Genomic DNA, 23,468 nt, shown 5'->3' with positions numbered 1-23,468 from the left:
CATAATAATAATTATTATTCCTTTGAAGATTGAGTTGGCACCCTTTCTCTTATTCTCCTCATTTAGATTGTTTCATATATTTTTCATATAACTGGAGTTACCTGTCAGAGTCTGCATTCTTTCTTAGAGTCTGTTAGACTTGCAAATTAATTTTATTTTATAAAATAAGATGCAACAATTGTGTAATTGTGTAAGTTTTGATGTCATATATATGATATATATATGTGATCTACATATATATGTATGTACATGTTCTTGGTTGTTTTTACTTTTTACTCTTTGGGGGCCCACCACCCAGCTCCCAAATAAATCACAAAGAGACATTATTTTTTTATGAATGCATGACCTTAGCTTGGCTTGTTTCTAGCCAGATTTTTCTTTTTTTATTATTATTAAGAAATTCTTTATTCATTTTACATACCAACCACAGATCTCCCTCTCTTCCCCACCCCCAGCCATAATCCCCCAACCCACCTCCCATACCCTCCTCCAACAAGGTAAGGCCTCCCATAGGGAGTCAGCAGAGCCTGATACATTCAGTTGAGGCAGATCCATGCCCCTCTCCCTGAATTGAGGCTGTTCAAGGTGTCTCACTATAGGTAGTGGGCTCCAAAAGCTAGCTCATGCACCAGGGATGGATCCTGATCCTACTCCCAGGGGGCCCCTTAAGCAGATCAAGCTATACAACTGTCTCACTTACACAGAGGGCCTAGTTCAGTCCCATGGAGGCTCCACAGCTGTTGATCTAAAGTTCATAAGTTCCCACTAGTTTGGTCTGGTTGTCTCTGTAGGTTTCCCCATCATGATCTTGGTGCCCCTTGCTCATAGAATCCCTCTTCTCTCTCTTTGAGTGGACCCCTGGAGCTTGGCCTGGTGCTTGGCTGTGGATCTCTGCATCTGCTTTTAACAGTTACTGGATGAAGGCTCTATGATGACAGTTAGGGTATTCACCAATCTAATTACTGGGGCAAGCCAGTTCAGGCATCCTCTCCACTACTGCTAGTAGTCTAAGTTGGGGTCATCTTTGTAGATTCCTGGGAACTTCCTAGCACCCGATTTCTCCCTATCCCCATGATGTCTCCTTCTATCATTGTATCTCTTTCATTGCTCTCCCACTCTATCCCTGTTCCAGCTCAACCATCCCATTCCCTTATGTTCTCATCCCCCATCCCCTACCCTCCATTGCTCCCCTCACCCCTAGTTTACTCATGAAGATCTCATCTATTTCCCTTCCCCAGGGCAATCCATGTGTCACTCTTAGGGTCTTCCTTGTTAGCTAGCTTCTCTGGAGCTGTGGGTTGTAGTCTGGTTATCCTTTGCTTTACATTTATTATCCACTTATGAGTTAGCACATACCATGTTTGTCCTTCTGAGTTTGGGTTACTTCACTCAGGATGATATTTCTTTTTTTTTTCTGTTCTGCAGGATCATTTGCATGACTCTGTTATTTTATTTTATTGACCCTGTTATCTTTTTATTTTATAATTTAATTTAATTTTACATATCAGCCATGGATTCCCCTGTCCTCCCCCCTCCAACCCGCCTTCCCCCAGCCCACCTCCCCCATTCCCATCTCCTCCAGGGCAAAGACTCCCCTGGGGATTCAGCTCAAGCTGGTAGATTCAGTCCAGGCAGGCAGGATGATATTTTCTAGTTCCATCCATTTGCCTGCAAATTTCATGATGTCATTGATTTTTACTGCTGAGTAGTACTCCATTGTGTATATATACCACACTTTCTTTATCCATTCTTCAGTTGAGGGGCATCTAGGTTGTTCCCAGGTTCTGGCTATTATGAATAATGCTGCTATGAACATAGTTAAGTATGTGTCCTTATGGTATGATTGAGCATTCCTTGGGTATATGCCCAAGAGTACTATAACTGGGTCTTGAGGTAGATTGATTCCCAGTTTTCTGAGAAACCACCATACTGATTTCCAAAGTTAGCGAGATTTTCTTAATTATAAAGTCTGTCTTTTGCCTCTGAGCTTTTATCTTTCTGTATAACTTTCTTTACTTCTTAGTCTGTGGCTTGCTGTGTAGCTGGGTGGCTGGCCCTTGATGTCCTCCTCCCCTTCTCTTCTCACTCCTCCTTTTCTTGCTCCCCGATCCTCTCTTCCAGATTTCTCCTTTTTTTATTCTCTCTTCCTGCCATCCCTTCCTATCCTTTCTCTTGCTTTGTTACTGGCAATTCAGCTCTTTATTAGACCATCAGGTGTTTTAGACAGGCAAAGTAACACGGCTTCACAGAGTTAAAGAAATGCAACATAAAAGAATGCAGCACATCTTTGCATCATTAAAACAAATGTTCCACAGCATAAACAAATGTAACACATCTTTAAGTAATATTCCATATAGCACGCACACACACACACACACACACACACACACACACACACACACACACTACCATACAGTATTTCTTTGACTTCCAATTGTTCTTTATATTCTCCAAACCCCAGGTCCTGGTCTATGTAGTGTTCCTCCAGCTTTGCTTAATTTCTGAATGTCATGTAGTACAGTTTTGCAGACTGGCTTGCTTCATTTAGCAGTGTTCATGAAGATCCCATGGTATGTTCTCTAATTGCATTTTTTCACTCAACCTTATATTTTTAAGATTGATCTGTCTCCTTCTCTGTCCACCTATTTTTTTCTTTTTAACTTTTTAGACTTTCAGAAATGTATTTTTTAGTGGACAGCTTCCTCTGCATATCTTTATGGACTTAAGCATTCTTTTTTTTTTTTTTTTTTAGATAACATGAATGTGTATACAGAAATAGAGAAACTTTATAAACTCAAGTGTTTAAAGATCACCTTTATGCACCTTTAACTGGATAGAACTGTTACACAGAACTGTGTGGACCTGGTCAAACAAAGTAGCATATAACTTATAATGTGGCTACTCATTTCGCAGATGTTTATCCCAAATTTCTGTGTGTAATTTTATAGGAATGATTTGGTGTGGTCTGTGTTAGCTTCTGTTTTTTGTAAATACTACTGATTCTGCATATATCCTCCTGTGATTCAGTCATTCCTATTGCCGATGAGACCACTTCTTTTGCTGCTTAGAAACTGTCCCTTACATATTTTCAATGTCAATCCCTTGTCACCTTTGAATATTGTGAAATAGCTCTTCCTCCTCCGCCATCCGTCTGTGACCGTTGCTGGGCAGTTTACTGCTTCAGTCTTCTGGTTGTTGAGCTCTAGTCCTGGGAGTTTCACCCGGCTGTGTGCAGCCAGAGTGCCACTGAACCCAGTGTGGTCCCTGGATCAGCCACGGCAGGCGCACGTCTGATGTAGAGTTTCCCCGTCCTAGCCTTCCAAACTGGGCATGCTCTTCACTCATGTATTTTTGTTATGGTTTTTTAAATCTGTATTATTGATATTTAAAATTCCTGATAAGATTTAAAAAATTAGAATTAAAGATACTTTAAATTATATCATACTGGGGTTTCTACATGAGGAATTTGAGTGTTATATTCTTCTTATCATAATATTTAATTTATTTATAGTCATGGTAACACCAAAAAATGTACAGTTCAAAGCCAACTCATGGGGTATTCCAGGGATTTGCCAAGTATATTTCATAGAGCATCATGTTGTTCCCTTTATTTATTTTTTTCACATTATTTGAAGGCTAAGAAACAAGTCAAGGTGATTCACATTTTTATATTGAATATAAAAATAGGTAGCTTTGATGTGCACTATACTGTGATAATGGACTAAGTTATCAACTGCTGAATATTTAGTGTTGAACAGTCTGTCTTATGAAGAAATGCCCATCAACATGTAACTTTCCATTTTATAATGAAGATATTTTACTTTTTTTTTTAAAGATTTATTTATTTATTATGTATACAGAAGAGGGTTGCCAGATCTCATTACAGATGGCTGTGAGCCACCATGTGGGTGCTGGGAATTGAACTCAGGACCTCTGGACCTCTGGAAGAGCAGTCGGTGCTCTTAACCTCTGAGCCATCTCTCCAGCCCTGAAGATATTTTAATTTTGGATTATTATTAATAAATCCCTTAGTTACTGTTTTTTTATTCCAAGTCAGTTCTTTAGTTTTTCAGGTATGTCCATTATAAGTGGGCTTCCATACAATAGAGAAAAATTTAAGCTAAACATTAATATTAACATAATTTATCTCCCTTTCTCTATGCCTCACAAAGATAGCTAAATTTAGGCTCATCTCAGGCTGTAGTTTTCACAGGGCTTATTTTCTGTTTTCATACAAATGAAGAGGTATTTCCACTTTCCTTGTTGAAATCTAGCTGTAATTTGCCTTTTTATAAGCCGTAACAAGGAATTATGACAAGTACATATACTTTGAAATGTGCATATGAGTGCTTCTGGTTATAATTGATAAATTTCTCATTAGGATGTAAATAGTAAGGCACATTCATGGTTTCAGGTCTTAAACTGTGTTCATTTAATTTTTGGTATTAGGGATTAAATGCGTTGTCCATCACTGCTTAGAGAAGGCACATTTCCTCCGTCAGGAGAAGCTGTCCTGGAGAAGCACCATCAAGACAATTTCCTACTTGGCACTGAAAACAAAGAACACCTCTACTGCTTTGCTGAGGATACAGAAATGTCTGGGTGCTTTCAAGCATCTTTCACTGGGCTCACATTTTACAGGGAAAGTATCTCACTATCTGCCCCACATTCATACACTCATTTAAGTGCTTAGACGGCTTGTTCGTAACTTAGACTCCGTGTCTCCTATGGCAGATACCAACACATCTCAGTTTTGGCAGCTTGTCTCTCAGCATTAGAACCGTGTATGCTCCTAGATGAAGGGGCACTGAGGAATCCTGATTCTTTCACATTTCCCCCTCTCCCGATGCTTAGTACAGTTGTTGGTTTTTACCTTTCCTTCATTTTAAAACCAGGTCACAAGTTTCCTCTTCAGTGAGAGACAGCAGATAAACACATCCAGCACGTGGGTACACATTGACACTTTGAATGGCAGGGGATAGGAGAACTTCTCATCTTATCCACAAGGGGCTGAAGAACTAGATTCCCATGCAGTCACAAAACATCACAATGATGTTAATGTTTTTCCATTTCCACACTGCCTGGGACACCATGGAGACTTCTCTGGTGGGGGAGGGGGTGAGTGTGTGCATGTACAAGTATGTGTGTTTCTGAGAAGTGTGTGCATGTACAAGTACATGTGTTTCTGAGAGGTGTGTGAATGTACAAGTATGTGTATTTCTGAAAAGTGTGTGCATGTACAAGTATGTGTGTTTCTAAGAAGTGTGTGTATGTGCAAGTTTCTGAGAAGTGTCAGGTGGAAATGTTACTTTAAAAGCAGACTATTACAGATGATCATTTTTCATCTTTTTTTCAGAATGTATTTTTTTTAATTGAATGAGGTCATTTAGTAATAGCCAAAACTAGTAAATAGTCAAAATAGATAAGACTGCCATTAGTTCACCAGCTCTCAGACAAGGAACACAAATGGAAAAAATGTTTTAATAGGAGGAGAAATACTACATGTTTTAACACTCTCTCCTTAATAATTTGTATTGTAACTGTCTCTTTCATAAGAAAAAAATAGTAGATTGTGAAGCCAAGGCCCAGTAGATACATCAACAAAAGAACTTCTGCACCTAAGGCTCAGGGAACATTGAAGAAGACAAAGTGGGCAGCCAGAGGATCAGAGAGTTTGTTTGATTGAGTTTCCTAGTGATGTCGAAGATGCCCTCATAAGCTCACACCATGTGAGTGTGCTGGATAGTTTTTATGTCAACTTAACCTAAGCTCAAGTCATCTGAGAGGAGGGAACCTTGATTAAGAAAATGCCTCCATAGGATTGGGCTGTAGGCAAGACTATAGGGTATTTTCTTAATTAGTGATTGATGTGGGGAGAGCTCAGCCCATTGTGGATAGTGCCATCCATGTGTTGGTGGTTCTGGGTTCTATAAAGAAAGCAGGCAGAACAAGCCAAGGGAAGCAAGCCAGTAAGCAGTACCCCTCCATAGTCTCTGTATCAGATTCCTGTCCTACTTGAATTCCTGTCCTAACTTCCTTTGATGATGGACAGTGATGTGGAAATGTAAGGCAAATCAACCCTTTCCTTCCCAACTTGCTTTAGTCATAATGTTTCATCACAGCAATGGTAACTCTAAGACAGTGAACTAAACAATGATGATACCAATGGCCATGCCAACATGGAAGGGGGAAAGCCCATCAGGCCTCAACCCTACACAAAGAACTAAAAGCAAATAAATGCTGAAAGCAGGAGAAATAACTTTCCCCAGGAAAGATCATACCTATTGGTTATCTAGTACCAAATGGTCAACCCTGAAAACATAACATACATACAAATAACATCAAGATGAATAGCTTATATTTAGGAATATATACATACATACATATATACATATGTACACATGCATGTAGCAAAGTTAATGAAAAAAATGACATGAATTTGCAAGAGCGAGGAGGGGCAGGCATATGGGAAGGTTTAGAAGAAGGAAAGGAAAGGAAGAAATGATCCTGTAGTTAATAGCATTCTACAGATGAGTCCTTTACCGTGATCACATGGACATGGCAGCCAAGCTCCTACTACAACAGTAAATCAATGCTTATGAAAAGTTGAACAGATAATTTTAAAATGAATAATATTTAAAATAATTTACTGAGAATTTAAAATGGTTCCAAAATATTTCCCCAATATTTTCTATCAGCTATAATGTTCAATTATGGTCAGAAGGTAAGGAGCCCCTCCCAGTTTGGCTGATATACAGACACTGTGGCTACACAGAATGGTACGCCAAGATGTGCTAAGATAAAGCAATAGAATAGTGGGATTTTTAAGTCAGGTAGAATTTGGAATATTTATTGCTCATTCTTTTTCCTGAAGGCACCTCTGTAGTAATTGACTGGGTTGGTTTTTATAACAATGTACTCTAAGTGACCTGACATTGAAGTGTCAGTTGACCAAGTGGTGGGAATTGAGGCTGCATCTGTGTGATGTAGGCAGAAGCTTTACATAAAAGCTTTTGATGACATTGTAACCCACCTTCTGCTTCTTATGTTCTCCACTGGCTTATCTGACAGAATTAAACATGAACAACAGAGCACTTGTACTCATATAAAATACCACTTAAACACGTAAAATTAATTTCAGTCCCTAGAATGAAAATTCTATCAGTGGTCTTAACTGCAGTGTGACCATAGCTACTTGTTACTTGATAAGAAACGCTGTCCCAGCAGTAAGAACATGTGAGGCCCACATCAGCAACATTTTCAATCCTATATCCTCCCCCCAAACAGACTGTATTAGAATGCAAATCAAAATGAGAATGGCCTGGAGAAAAGTGATTGATAGGAGTGAGATGGATCTGATAACTAATAGCATTTTAGGATATGTGGATGGCCTCATCTGTATTTATGATGAGGTTCTCCGGACAGTATGTAGGACTGCTTACATCTGGGAATCTTCTGATACTACTATTTCACCATCCTCCATGTGACAGTTTGATTTTGTTAATGTTAGTAAAACATTTTTAACATTTTAACATTTAAAATATTAACATAGTCAGGGTTCTAAATGTCCAGTTTTCTCCTAACGTTGTTACTAGCTAGAAGGGATAGAAGGGGACAATGAACACCTTTTATTTATGATTACAACTAGGGGAATTATAAAATTAATTCTACCCATGTCGGGTCATATTCCCTTAAGCTTTCTTCCCATAAATGTCATAATTCAGCAGTGAGAACACTGACCTTATTTTGACGGTCTTCTGCCTGTGGTGAGAAATGGTTTATATAAAGGGGAATGAGGGACAATTTTACATGGACTGAAGAAATTCTCCTATTAAGAGTGCTACCTCACCAAATTCAACAAAAGAACTTAAAAGGGCAATGGCTGATTTAACGATCACCATACCTCAGTAGTGAATTTGTGTTTCATTTCCAAAGTTTTTAAATCTGAGGTAGAACTCCATTGTAAAACATTTTGATTGGAGCACAAGAAATTAGGTTCAGCAAATCTATTCAGCATTTTTGTGTCTTATAATTTTAAAATTTTTATATTTATAAATAAAATGTAAATGTTAAAAATGAAAGTTAAAGTGTGACTCTTGAAAGATACTGCATTGGGTTATGAAGTTACCTGTTAATTATTTTACTTGAAAATATGTTTGAAAAGGAAGAAAGACATAGTAGCCTGGATTTCTTAGTTGTAGGAAATCAGAGTTTTTTCTGAAAACGTTAAGCTACTTAGAACTAAGTCAATGATAGCCTAGTAAATTTCCTTATGCTGGCTAAAACTGACATCTTAAAGAGAAAACAGTTGTGGGACTAGGTGAAGAAATAATTTATGTTTGAAAAGAAAATTGTCTTGGGCTTATAAATAAACAGTCTTTAGCACTTGAAACAAATCCTCCCATGTTCTAAAAAGCGCTGCTGTCCTTCCTGAATGTACTTACCATAAGCTGTTTTTGTAGATTAGTATAGAGAAGTTTCAATGTATTCTACCATGTTTGAAAAGTCATTTACGAGGTTTTAGTACCCAGCTCAGAACTTGACACCTCCACACCCCTGTGCCAAGACATGCCCCCTTGGTTCTAGGCAGCTGACTGTCAGGTACCCTGTCTTTTGCTATCTTTCCTTTACTGTTTCTCACTTCTGGTCTGAATTTCACTATGGAATGAGTCGAGTCATTCTGCTTTTAGTGTCCAAGCCTATTCTTTATACTCATTGATGTGTATACTAACTTTTGGAGGCCTATACCAAATAGACCTTGTTTACAAATGACAGCATGAACCTAGAAAAACATACTAGTTTCCTTTTTTTAAAGAAGCTGTTAACATTGTAAAAATTAAAACTATCAAATGTATCAAAGATTCATAATGCCATATGACATATTTCTTAAAAAATGTCCAACAAGTCAGAATAATAGGATGAAAACCAAATTTTGATTCATCAGCATTTGGAACTCTGGTCTTTTCTGCCATTCCTGAATTCTTCAGATGCATGATTTTACATTTCCCTTTTGCTTACTCAAGTACCACTGATTCTTTTTTGTTCATATAAAAATTCCAGACCATTGAAGAAACCAGTGGAATAGCTTCACATAGTCACTTCAATACTGTTTCCTGCATAAAATTTCTAAGATAGTCTATGGGCTATGTCTTCTTCATATAGTTCAAAATAAATGGAGAAAATGAAGACATGTGAACAGATGGCCTAGAAGGATTATATATTGTCACCCCCTTTAGCTGCTGTAGACCATTGCTTGGGAGTCTGGGAAATGGACAATGCTTCCTTTACCAAGAGGCAATATTTATCTCCTCCAACAGATACTACATCTGGCCCAGCAGCCATGATTGGAGCCTCTTTGTGATAATCTACTGGCATTCTCACAAATCTTTGCAATATCTAAACAGTTCAAGAAAATTCTTTTGTACTCCCTATCCTAGTTTTTACCCCATATTGAACGAACAAATGTAGGAATCTTTCTAACTATCAAAAGTGACCATTTCAGTTACACATCCAAGCACTCGGTGGTCATTGGAATCATGGAATTACTTTGAAATGGACCAAATCCAAAACTCCATTTTTTATTTATCTCCACCCACAACCACAATCTGACAGTGATGCTAAGATATTGTTGCAGGTTCCAACCATTGTTCATGTCTATAAAATATGTAGGAACCTCTTTCCCTTCTTAAGTGATATTCCCAATGGCTACCTTAATAAGCCAGCCTACCTTATTTGGAACAAGACTAGACAAGTATACACTTTAGGGGCTACTACAAGGTCCTGCTCCCTAAAGACCCATCCTCTCAATAAATGCCCTGATTCATTCCATGACCAGTTTTCCAATTTTAAGAACTGGTTTATATCCAGAGATTAGGTAAGAAGTTGTGACTTTCTATTGGCTAGTTTCTTTTGATTATATAAATCAAAAAGGGTGTTGGTAACAACACTTTTACCTTGCTCCTGTGAACACAGGTTCTTAGTATAGAAATCACTGCCAATATTTTGGAGGGTTCATTTGTCTGATGGCTGCAACTCCAGTCATGTTCTTTTTGTGATGATTGAGCCTGCCCGCTGTTAATCCTGCATTGCAGGCCTGGCAAGGTAGCTCAGTTGGTGTAGCACCTTCTGTGCAAGCATGAGGACCTGAGGTAGGATTCCCAGCTCCTGTGTAAAAGCTGAGCCTAGAATGTGACTCTAAGAACTAGATAGGCAGATAGCAGGGCTCACTGGCCACCCCACCTGTCTAAATCAATCTCCAGTTCAGTGAGAGGTGAGAGACCCTGCACCAACTCATAAGGTAATAAGAGATAGAAAAAGACACCAGAAGTCAACCTCTGTCCTTCATATGTATGCACAGATGCACATGAACATATATACACAGCACACACAAATGACTAAATGTACATTACTCTCACCTGAACCTTTTCTGACCAGCCTGTTCTGTTCCGATTTGTGTGTCAAGGTGCTAGAGTCATCAGAGAGGGAGGAGCTTCAGTTGAGGAAACGCCTCCATGAGATTCACCTGTAAGGCATTTTCTCAATTAGTGATCAATGTGGGAGGGCCTAGCCAATGGTGAGTGGTGCCATCCCTTGGCTAGTGGTCCTGGATTCTATAAAAAAGCAGACTTAGCAAGCTAAGAATCACAGCAATAGAAACCCTAACTAAGACACAGCCAAGAGTCTAAAGTACGTTGTTCCTGCAAGCTTCCACTTGATTTTGGTTCTAGTCCCCAGCTTCTTCTCTTATTTTTTTCTCCAGGCTCCTCGCAGCCATAATTAAATGAGGGACTTGGCCCCTTGGAAGCATACTGAGTCTCCCATACCAGTGCCCTGAGCTCCCTGTTTGCCACTGGTGTTCTAGGGATGTAAACTTCACCAAGTGTGAGCCCCTTTGCCACATCTTCAGAGACCATCTGGTAGGTTTTCTACACCATTTACCAGAAGTCTTGGGAAGAAGCCCCATCCTGTGCCAGCCAAGTATTGCAGCATCTGCATGCTTTCTGTTTTCTTTCCTTAGGCTTCCTCTTCTTTTAACTAGCATCTTTGGGACCAGTCTTCTCCATACCAGCATGGTATCTAGGCTTTGCATCTCCACTAGGATGCAGACCCTCTGTTACCTCAGCAGTGCTTATCCCTTGAGAAGAGACTAAATTCAGCCTTTGCTGTTGTTACTGGCTCTGACCATGAGGGAGAGGAGTGGTGAACAGAAAAAATGATGGGTTGCCTTGCAGGTCACATATTCAGTCATGTCAAGGAAGAGAGTTTAGTCTTTAATTAAAAAAAAAAAAAAAGATAGTTTGACTTCCAACAGCCTGTATATTTGGGGTGAATCTAAAAAAAAAAAAAAAATCAACGTTTTTAGTTCACTAGTTCAACTGTTCCTATTCTGCTTCTCTAGTTGTTACTCTTTCCCAGAAGACTCCTGACCTTGAAGTAAGGGACTTGGGAAGATGCTGAGAACACACCCTTTATGAGAACTCTGTCCTCAATAATGAAATCCTGGACGTGATCCTCAATTTTTTTATGCCATTTAGAAAATGGGGGTCTTTCATAGATGTCTAAGGAGGCCCATGATGTCTGTACTACTCAAAACAGTTCACCAGAGTTCCTTACCACATGCCCCTTACAGTGACACAGACACTTTTATCTAAGGGGAAAGAAAGAAAACAAACAAACAGAAATTCCCGGGCCTTACTGTGAAGCTCCAGTCATGTGGCATGATATGTCAGCAATTGTCTTTGACTTGATATTACTGTATTCCCCCATTAGAGTGTCTCTGCTATTTATTATTATACAGGAAAAATAATATGGATAGAGAAATGGGGAAGATTGATTACTAACTATTCCAGGAGCTTTATGTAAGCTCGTTGTTCATTCCAGTCACTCTGTAGCATTAGACAAGATCCATTTGAAAAAGAAAGAAATTGATACACAGTTTTATAGTGCAAAAACACACAGTCAAAAAGCACCAAAATAACCAGTCTACTTGTGTTCTCAGTTGAAAAAGCTGATTCTCTTGGAACTATTTGTTGCCAACAAAAAAGATAAATAGGTTAATAAAGCAATCACAATATTGTTAACAAGATTGTCACCTGTGACCCCTCCTAATGAGATCAGATTATCTATCACTAAGATACAAACTAAATGGGAAAACAATATAATTTTTCATATCAACAAGTATATTCATACCTCATATATTGAAAAAGCTGGCTTAAAATTAAAGATTGCTATTTTGTCAAACTATTCTTTAACTTTCCTTGGGTACACCTGTATGTCTCAGATGTGTTTGATAACCATGACTGTAATTCTAAATATTTAGTAATAGATAATATAATCTCATTAGGAGGGGTCACAGGTGACAGTCTTGTTAACAAGACAGTTCACTAGGGTTCCTTAACACACTGCATTTTCACTGGTAAATGAAGGGCCTTCACTAAAGATCTCTGCAACAAAGAAATAGTGATCTTTGATGGAGAAATATTCAAAAGATTTAGCTTTCTTTTAAATTTTTCCTTTCTCTTTCTAACAGTTTTTTATCTATTTCACTTGCCATCGTGGCATTGGCTTTTATTATGACATGCCAAAATCATTCATGTTTGGGTCATTTTAAGTGTAGAATAACTATGTTGTGATTGGATTCATTGTGACACACAGAAGCTAAATTTGATTAATTTGGACTCCGAGGGTAAAAGTAGAGTGTTTATTGAAATGCCAGCATCATTCAAGAACAGGACCTTTACTTCTGTAACCTCGGAGACTGCTTTCCTACCATTGACTCTAGAAATTGAGCGCTAAGATCATCTTTGGTGCAGCTTTCCCCAGGTGCCCGCATTCACCAGTGAAAATACAGTGTTACCTATGAGGTGGAGAGGGGGAAATGCTATCAGTTATTTAGACTCTGATTTATACCTGAAGAGAGTGGCTGCCACTCTGTGTGATTTCAGGGAAGCTTGGTATCAAGGAGCAATTTTCAAAGAATTGAAAGCTGGTGCCAGGTTATGAATAAACTCAGGAAAGCTCTGACCTTCCCTGTCAAATGATAAGGCTGTAAATATGTTGGCAACTCCACTCTGTTGTGAGTACCTGTTCTTTCCCATCACTGTGGGGCTCCTAGGGTACCAACAATCGGTAACAGCAAACTAAAACAAAATTTATTATATGAAAAAATTAGAAAAGTAAAAAATCCAGTATATAGTGCACAGGAGGCAGCTTCTGAAATATGTCCGGAATTAGACTTTTCCCATTTGAAAAAATAACAAATCAAATTTAAAATATCAATTTGATCACATTTTACCATTTATTTAAATAAAGACAGCTTAACTGACTTTTGGATAGGAAGTGAGGTATTATGTGATATTTTTAATGCTATCTTCCTATTATACAAAATATATTTTAAAATATGAATCATTTCTGCCTAGATGTAGTCTTTTAAATAAATGGATAAACACACAGGCAGCACCCAGCACAAAGTGTTCTGCTTCATGATTGTGGTACCTGTCTTAATTTCATAACTCATGGGGATCATTTTTTTTTTCCAACGTAGCACTGCTGTTCCCAGGTTGATAGCTCAGGAGAAAATCAAGATGAACAGGGAAGAATCAAATCAGATAATCTCTAGGTACTAGGGGGGACGGGGGGGAGGGGGGGACCGGGAGCTTTTGTGGTTTCTGTTTTATTTTCTTGTTTGTTTCTTTTCCCTTTAGGAAAGTCACACAAAAAAAAAAAAAAAAATAAGAAAGAAAACTTGCCAATTGTTTACATTTAAAAGGGATTCATACACCTTTTTGAACAAAAGTTTAAGACAATTTTCTATTTCACAGTCACTTAAAGCAGAAAGGACCAGGAGGGGGTAAAGGTGGCAGGCAGAAGGCAGATGAAACAGTACAGGCCGAGGAGTAGAAATATGCTGGGACTAGAAAGGGCTGAGAGTAGAGAGCTTTAGCTGACTGTTGCTGTGTCTTGGAACCTATGGCTCAAACAACAGTAAGCATGTTTTATTTGCAAAGCTGCTCTGTGGTCAGGATTTGGGGATTGGCTGGCACTTCAAGCATACGGTCTCAGGAGGTTCATTTGTCCTCACATTGGTTCACTGGTGGCATATGGCCCACTCACACAGCAGGCCAACTGGGGCTGGCTGTCCATATGTAAGAGTAAAGGGTTGATCATCCAGAAGAGCCCTTAAGGTCCTTGTGACATAGTGACTAGCCTTCCTCAAAGAAAGTAATCTTCACCCAAAAGAGCAGCTGTCCTTTCCTTCTTTTTGCCTGATGATTTCAGCCTCAGAATTTACATAGCAGCACATGTGCAGTATCCTGTCTATCACCCACATAGATAAGTCTTATTAGCTGTATGGAATATAAAGAAACAAATACCAGATGGTACTGTTCAGTGAGTATCATGTTGGAGACACTACCACAGACGAATGTGACAAAGAGGTACCCCATTCATGCCCTTGTGGCTTTGCAATAGAAGAGAGTGAATCTTCAGTCAAGTAGAGATTGAGTGTGAACAGGTCATCCTGAGTACACCTGAGGAGAGACAAAAGGTGAAGAATGCTAATATATCAGATGTTACTTCAAACACAGCAGAATGTGTGTTTCTAATTGTGCCCTTATTGTAATAAGCTCTTTTGTAGTACACAAACGGAAGTAAATTACATTAAGGTGTATTTCTCTCAGAACTCTTAACCATGATTTTGCCTCAGTGAATCAGAAGTCACTCGCCTTCATTCCTCCAGAAACAAGGCAAAACAAAAAACCACTGCACAAATATTATTAGTGTATTTATATTCTGATTTCAAGGGTTCTCACCTCTTCCAGAAGATGTGTGAAAATGAGGGTACTGTATCATGATGACTTGGTCTGCACAGCTTAAAAGATGTGTGCATTCTAACATTTCTGCCAAGTGACAAGAGATTGTATGTTTTTCCTACTTTCATGTCTACTGGTGTGATAAAGGACTCCAGCCAAATGCAACTCAGGGAAAGAACATGTTTATTTCAGCTTACCATTCTAGATCACAATTCTGCATTGAAGGAAGTCAAGGCAGGAACATAAATGCAAGCCTGTGTACTATTCCACACAGAATTACTTCTAACCATGAACTCAATTCACAGCCATAGAGCATGAACCATGAACGATACTGGCTGATAGACTCGTGCTTAGCTAGCTTTCATATACAGCCCAGATCTACCTCTTCATAGAATGATACTGTCCACAGTGGGCTAGTGTAGGCAGAAGTTTCTGTTCCACCACCAACTCCCAAATACCCAGCTGCTGCTTCCCAAATAATTGACTCTCTGAGGCTTAGTATTATTTATAAATGCTCAGCTGGTAACTCAGGCTTATTACTGACCAGCTCTTAGACTTAAATTAACCCATAATTCTAATCTATATTTAGCCACGTGGCTTGGTACCTTTTCTCAGTCCAACGTTCTCATCTTGCTTCCTCTGCATCTGGCTGGTGACTCCTGACTCCACCCTTGCTCTTCCCAGAATTCTGGCAGTCGGCTTGCCCTGCCTATACTTCTTGCCAGGCCCCTGGCCAGTCAGCATTTTATTAAACCAATTCAAGTGACAAATCTTTACAGTGTACAAGAGCATTATCCCCTACATCAGTTAACAACCAGGACAATCACCCATACACATGCTGCCCACAAGCTAGGTTGATCTAGGCAATTCCTCACTTGTGGCTCTCCTCATTTAACTGTATGTCGTGTTAAGTTAACTGTTAAAGCTGTCTAGGACAGTGCTATTAAGTACTACTTCTCAAAATGTTTCCTGAATATGTTAGTCTACCGTTCTTGACAAAAAGAAAAAAGAAAAGAAAAGCAGAGATTCTAAAATTAAAAGTGTTCAGGTTTTTGGTGTCTCTGTTTTGTTTTGATAATAAAAAACCCAAGCAAATGTTTCCTTAACATTTGTTCTAAGTTAGATTCCATCGTTGTTAGTACCTTACATATCAAATCATTTGTGCCCTACAATCACCCTTTTACTCTAGTTTTATAGATAACAAAACAAAATTTGTACTGGGTGGAAAGGGATTTAGATCCACAAAGTTTATAGTTGACCCCTGTGCATATATCAACTCCAGCTGTCTCAAAATTAGTGCCCATTAACAATGACTGCCATTCTCCACACCAGGGGTCTAGAAAAGGGAATGGAGACATTTAGAAACCTAAGTATATTTCTCTTAATCGAGGTGCCACTGTGAGACATGTAGGTCTGTGTAATTGGTATTTTTTTACTCTTTACTTTTTGGAAGCCCACCACCCAGCTCCTAAATAAATACACTGAGACTTATTATTTCTTATGAATGCCTGGCCTTCACTTGGCTTATTTCTAGCCAGCTTTTCTTAACTTAAATTATCCTATCTACCTTTTGCCTTTGGGCTTTTACCTTTCTCTATCTCTGTATTGTGTTGTTTTGTTTCAAAATAGATTCCTTATTTATACTAGTTTTCTTTTAATACTTTTTGAACTTTGTTTTCCGGATCATACTTACTGAATTCAAATATTTTGAATGTGTTTTGAAAACATGAATGCATGCTACATAAGATTGCATCTATACCTCTTTATATTTGGTCATTAACAAAGAACAGCCACATAAATGAAGGGAACTCAAAGCTCCTATGCAAGCTAATATGCTTGGAAAACTTTTGCCCTCTCTGTCTAATTCATAGGTTAAAATCTTTGCCCCAAAGTCATAATTGTTAGGACATTGTTGTAGTTTGAATGTGAAATGCCAACTGTGGGCTCATGTATTTGTACACTTGGTCCCCCGACTGGTGCTGCTATTTATAGAACCTTTCGGTGGTCAAGCCTTACTGAAGGAAGTAGGTCACTGGGGTGGGGCGGGGAGGGGGGCTTGGGGTTTTGTAACCTGGCCCCACTTTATGTTCTCTCTGCTTCCTCAGTGTGGAAGAACTCATCTCACACTCCTTCTGCCCTGCCTTCCCCACCAACCTGAGTCAGCCAGAACTTGAATCCTAGAATTCACAGATGGAAGAAATATGAGAATTACCTCATCAAACAGTTCCCTTCATTAACACTTTGTCTTAGCCTTATCTTCCATTCTCCTTCCAGTCTTAAGGATATGTAGCTTTTGAGATGACAAAAGAGGGCATATTGTGGGGTGCTGGTAAGTACAGACTGGCAAGAGGGAAGGTTGTGAGAGAGCGTCTTTGTTCTTAAGCGTCATTGTGGGAATCAGATGTCTACTGTAGGAGCCTCTGTGCACCCTGCATAGGGAGAAAGGTGGGGCAGTGAGCACGAAGAGGAAAATGGAAACGTGACTCAGTGTTGACATCCCATCACCCCCTGTGCAATTGTGATAAAAGCTGGGAAGCAGCCAGTGGATTTCATAGCTGAGAATGGATTAAATGATTTCTACCATTGAAAATAAAAAGATCCTGTGTTGCTATAGTCCTAGACTCTGTTTATAATGAGAATTCCAGAAAATAAGAGATACATTAAAGGAATGGTACCAGTTATAAAATGTCAGAAATTCTTGGAACTTTTCCAAATAATGAAGAAAGAATGGTACATATAACATTAATTTACTAAATATCTCTAAGTTTTACAGAGTGAAGTAGTGATCTTCTTAAGATACCTTAATGGAAGCATTCTAACACTAATGTTTTAAGTATTTTTCCTTGTGCTAATATTTTGCATTAGTCTCATGATGAATAATCATTTTCTTTTAAAACAGTATGGAATGTCAACCAATGCTTGAATGAAACCTCAAACAGAAAAGCATAAATAAATCAATATTCATAGTTTAAATGCCTAAATCGTTGTTCTTGAAACACTTATGCCATAATCAAGTCCTGAAATGATTTAATAAGAGGGCCATATAATTTCCATTTTATATAACAGATGTCTACACAGCATGTATTTTAAAGTGTGGTTTGAGCACTGTTGACAGGCTATTCATTAATACTGGTGAGTATGGTTTTGTCCTAGTATTTAATCAGATGAACATTGTCTAGGTAATGCTGGGGTTCTTGTGCATCCTTTCTGTTCATCTGAACCTTCCCTCCAGTACTTTAAAGACACCTCCCCATCTATTCAGCTCAAATTTTGAAGTAATTTTTCAAAATTATTGACACATTTTCATCAATACTTTTTCTGTTTACTCTAAGCAATTTCCAAGTCAGATATTTATTAAACATATAAAGACATTCTCCCATTGTGCTGTTGGTTAATCCAACCAGCAAAATAAAAGCAGGCTTCTTATCATTTCTAGAGTAAGAATATGAACCTGTTTGCCAAATGAAATATAGTAGCAAATTATATGTTATTTATATAATATATAGTGGCACAGATAAAGTTTGTAACATTTGAAAGAACTCATCTCTCAGTGCTAAGTAGGAAACATAAGAAGGTCACATACAAAGCAGGACTTCCTTCCTTTGTGGCTTTTCCTGTGGAGGTTGGGGAAAAACATGGAGAGTTAGCCATCACACTGGCTCATAATGCCCTGCCGTGTAGCTCAGTCTGTCTCCACCGTTACAATTGTTTACTCCTAGAATAAGTATTCTGAAAAGTCAGTGCTTCAAATACAGTACCTTTGGAATGGTAAAGAAAAGACTTTCAACACTTTAGTGTGGCAGCATTTAGCAGGCTCTTTCCTCCAATTCCAACAAAAGGAGAACATAGAGATGGGGTAAGACATGTAAAACAACATAAATGCAGGTGTGAGGGGAAATGAAAGGCGTGTTGATTTCATCAGTTTGAATTCTGAAATAGTCTAGATTTAGGGGGCTAGTAGGGGAATGAGTCTGCCCTTCTAGGCTTTCAATTATTTCACAATTATTTCTTAATTTTGAATAAACAAAGTAACTTAATTGGCATTAAGAGGGTCTCTGTTTTTAATCATTTAGTGTTAACTGTTCAAGTAGAGAGTAAAGTTAACTTATTTCAGAAGACACATGATTTCAGCCTGTCTTTAACAATAATTTCCAGAACAAAAAACAAATACATATTGTCAATTTTGAAACATCTCTCTAAAATGTTCTGGCTGTAGAAATATTAAACCAAAATATCAGTTATATAGTGTATATGGCTGTACCCCTCTCTCTCTCTCTCTCTCTCTCTCTCTCTCTCTCTCTCTCTCTCTCTGTGTGTGTGTGTGTGTGTGTGTGTGTGTGTGTGTGTAACTTCTCAAGTCATCATTATATGGATTTCCTGGAAGGAAGCTTTCTAAAAATAAAGCTTCTATAGGAAATGAAGTATTATTTAGGAGTAAAGAGAGATTAAATGATTATTCATAAGAATTTCCATATCATTCAGGAAAACTATTCTTCAGTTTGTGGTTTTTTGGTTTTTTTTTTCTCTGCAAGACTATCTAGATTCTAGAATATGGAATATGTGAACAGACACTGACTTCTAAGAACAATCTGTGAAGCAATTTTTCCAGTCTTATTTTGTATTTGACCTGGTTAAGTGTGTGTGTGTGTGTGTGTGTGTGTGTGTGTGTGTGTGTGTAAAACATACTTTAATACTGATTCAATACAGGCCATTTAATCCAACCTACTATCCTTACGTTTTGAAATGTATGCCTATAAAGGAAAATAAGAGAGTCTCATGAGTTCTCCAGCTATAAAGTTTTGCAAATGTAAGTTACTAGGGCAGACCGTTTGTTGTATATCTGCTTTCTATTATGTGATCAGTGTTAGCATGAAAGTATACCAACCCTAGGCTGTGTGAACAGGGCAACAGCTTCTTCTGGTGCACATAGTGTGGATCCTTTTATCTTCCTCATTGAAGTTTTTCCTGCAGACTATTTACTTTCTTGCAAGTGGCCTGTATTTGCTAATACAATTTAAAGAACCTGGACAGATTGATAAAAGATGACATGCTAGCAATTGACCTTGTGTTCAAGCAGTGTGCAGGAGTGTTCCCACTAAGTCTGGTGGTTTACTTGCAGTGTATACAGCAGTTAACACAGAGTATGTTTTGAGCATTAATAGCTATTTAATGAATGACTGACTGCTTTGTGACTCACCAGTCTCACCTGCTCCTTGGATCTTTTATATCAACTAGAAAGGTCATTATTCTTCCTGTATTCCATGTTTTGTGTTCTTATCAATTTGCTATGCATTTGCATTTTGTGAGCCTCATACTAAAACTTTTTTTTTTTGTGCAAATGTTGGCATAGTTACTAAATTTAAGGACCTAGAAATATAAACTGAATTAAAATGTCTTCCTAATTGGAATTTTTAGGTGGCAGAAATCTAGGGTGAGCTTTAATAGTTTCTTTCAATTATGCCTTCCTCCCTTGCAGTAAAGAAACACAGTACAAAATGTGATGGGAATGGTGTCTTAGCCCTATAGCCCTCAATAGTTTGTGTGTGTGTGTGTGTGTGTGTGTGTGTGTGTGTGTGTGTGTGTGTGTTGCTCTAGCTTAGATTTATAGTCTGGGGAAACTGATCTCATGATACTGTCTGTCCTTAACATGATCTTAAGCATGATTTCCAGTGCATATACTATGTAACATCTTTGCTGATCTTAAGCATGATTTCCAGCACATATACCATGCAACATCTTTGCTGCTTTTCACTGAATTATAGTTTCAACCACATTGAGGTTGCCGCATATGTTCAAATAACCGCAACTGAAAAGGCAAACCATGATTGATTTTTGTTCCTTCTTCACTGTATAAAACTGCTTTTGACTTCAAAGAGTTATCTTAGCTGAGAACAGAGGATGGAGCAGGACCTGAGCAGTGATTCATGGGAGTAGATGGAAGTGAATGATTAGTTCATGTGCCTCTGGTCTTCAGTGATGCCATAAATCCTGCCGGGGTTCTTTAACGTCAGGCTAGATGCCTGCCTCTGTCAAACCTCATATAGACTAGCATATATTATAAACTGAGAAATCTAGGGAATGAACAGAAATTCCTGCACCCAGTCATTCATTTTTTTTAAAGATGTCACATTGACATGCCGACAGAGGATGAAAGCATAATACTGTTCTCTTTTAGCCATAAAAGCTAAATTTGCATATTTATAAACACCAAGACCCTTCACATATGGCAAAACACACTTAAAGCAAGAGACAAGATACTAATTGATGATAGTCTAAAACCTATCTGTGACTTCTCAAGTCTCCAAGCTAGTTTATTCCCAAAATGAAAATGTTAAGGTGCACTGGTTCTTAGAATAACAAGAAAGGCCATGAATACATAGCCAAGCCAAGGAAGGGGGCTTCCCACTGTGCTGCTTAAATCAGCTTTTACAGCAGGGCTTCTCTCCCAAGGATAGTAAAACTTAGCATGTATCTGTGCTGTTTCCTTTGCGTTGTATGGGACGCTGAAGGATCTTCTCTCAGGGAGTTAATATCCACCAGTTGAAAAATTATTTTCTTTCCTTCATCATTCTTCACTAGAGTGTTCTAGAACACCAAACATACAATGTATTTAGCTAGATTCTACCAAAACATAAAGCAGTCCAAAAACATGGAAGAAGAGTCATTAAAAGTAAGGGTGCATATAAATACATTGAAAATAAGATATACCCATAATATGAGAATCCCTCCTTGATAAGCCCTGGGAAGCCATCCTCATTGTCAGAAATGCCAGGGGGACGGGGGCAAAAGTCGAGGCCTCCATTCAGACTCCAACCCTCTCTCTTCCAGCCTTCTTGAGCCCTGTATCTACCACTCAGTGCCAGAAGGTTGCAGCTTAGCTGTCACCCCTCTGATAGTGTGACATTTCTCCCACGGGGCCCTAGAAATGCAGCCCCAAACAGGAAACTGGCTCTACCTTCATGAAATGCTATCGAATCACTTCCTTCTAAAGCCAAAGTATTTGTAAAGAACTGAGAATTTCTGCCACCCCTTCTGCTGACAACTGCTTTTATTGTAAAAGAAACATCTTTACCTCTTTCAGAATTTGTTAAAATGTGCAGTGAGTGTGTGGTATTTGATTTGCCATTTGTATTATATTCTGAATATCGTATCTTCAGAGAGAATTATTTTGCTTTGGAGAATAGGAGGGAAGGGGAAAAACAAATGTGTGGTAAACTAGCCAATCTCAGTCACTTTAAGGGAAAACTGTACAAAGCAATAAAGACACACCATGCCTTACAGAAAGGTAAAGACTTTTAGAGGTAAAAATCAGAACCAGTTGTAATGGCTGTTGAGATGGGAGTCATGTTCCCTTTGGCGCTGCTCATCTAGTATAGGTTTCAGACCTGGTGTCCTGCCGCCATCAGTCCTGACCAGGGGAGATCTGGGGGGTTGCTGTGAGGCATTTTTAAACTTACACTTTCTTACATCTAGAGAAGATTTACAGTTGAGGGCATCAAGCAAATTATATATAGTCCCCAGCCCCCACGCACCCACATATACGGCCTGCAGTGTGTTCCTTACCATGCCTTCATGTGGTCCCTTTTTAACAAGTGAGGAACTAGTGTTGACTCACTATTATCACCTGAAGTGTTTATGTAGAGGCATGTCTCTGATGCTAGCAAGCTGTTCTTAGATAACCCAGGACCACTTGCCCAGAGGTGGCACTTCCCACCGTGGGCTAAGCCCTCCCACTTAATCATTGGTCAAAAAAGTTCTTTCACATCTCATCCTGCAGACTCATTTCTGCCACTCGGGCATGTTATCTGTACCACAATCAATCCATGCTTCTGTGTATACATTATCTCCTGCGTGATGGTTCATCTTTTCTCTCAACAGCAGACACCAAGTTCAAAATGTATTGCTCTTTAAAATAATTTGTTTTATTGTATTTAGGCCTTTTCTGATTGAATATTGAAATAAAATGATTCCTACTATTTTAGGGCTTTCTGTGTCTATGATAAAACACTAACTCAAACCAACTTGGGGCAGAAAGGGTTTATTTGGCCTACAGTTTACAGAACATCATTGAGGGGAAACCAGGCAGGAACCTGAAGGCAGGAACTGAAGCAGAAGCCATGGGGGAATGCTGCTTATGGGCTTGCTCTCCATGACTTGCTCAGCTTGCTTTCTTATTAGACCCAGTACCACTTGCCCAGGGGTGGCACTACCCACAGTGGAATGAGCCCTCCCACTTAATTATTAATCAAGAAAATGCCCCCCAGAAACATGCCCAGTCCAATAGAGATAGTTCCTCAGTTACACTTCCCTCTTCCTGGGTGACTCCAGTTTGTCTAGGGTTGACAGAAACTAACCAGCACAGCTATGTGTACATTGTGAGGATCTCAATGGTGGCCACAGGAGACAGGCTAACCACTTATAGTGCTTATGTTGAATTTTGAATGTTAGAAACCTGACTCTCAGATAAGTAAAGATTTTACTTGGGAAATAGTCTTTTAGATATAATTAAATAAATGTTTGGTTTTTAGCCCAGAATTCTGTGTCACAAAAGGCTGCACCTTCAGTAGGTGCAGTGGATGGTATCTTTAGAATTGGCAGGTGTAAGAAATAATACTTTATGTATATGGCTCTGGATATATTCAATCAATTTATCAACTG

At 38.7% G+C, this 23,468-nt stretch overlaps 1 protein-coding gene across 3 annotated transcripts in view; it reads left to right on the top strand.

Moving 5' to 3' along the window:
* Positions 1 to 23,468, top strand: part of Tpk1 (thiamin pyrophosphokinase 1) — a 321,220-nt gene that overhangs the window by 215,619 nt on the left and 82,133 nt on the right. The window lies entirely within an intron of this gene.

The sequence above is a fragment of the Peromyscus eremicus genome, chromosome 3, assembly GCF_949786415.1.
Source record: "Peromyscus eremicus chromosome 3, PerEre_H2_v1, whole genome shotgun sequence".
NCBI classification, from domain to species: domain Eukaryota; kingdom Metazoa; phylum Chordata; class Mammalia; order Rodentia; family Cricetidae; genus Peromyscus; species Peromyscus eremicus.
The sequence above is the reverse complement of the archived record's forward strand: the minus strand, read 5'-3'. Positions and strand labels throughout refer to the sequence as shown.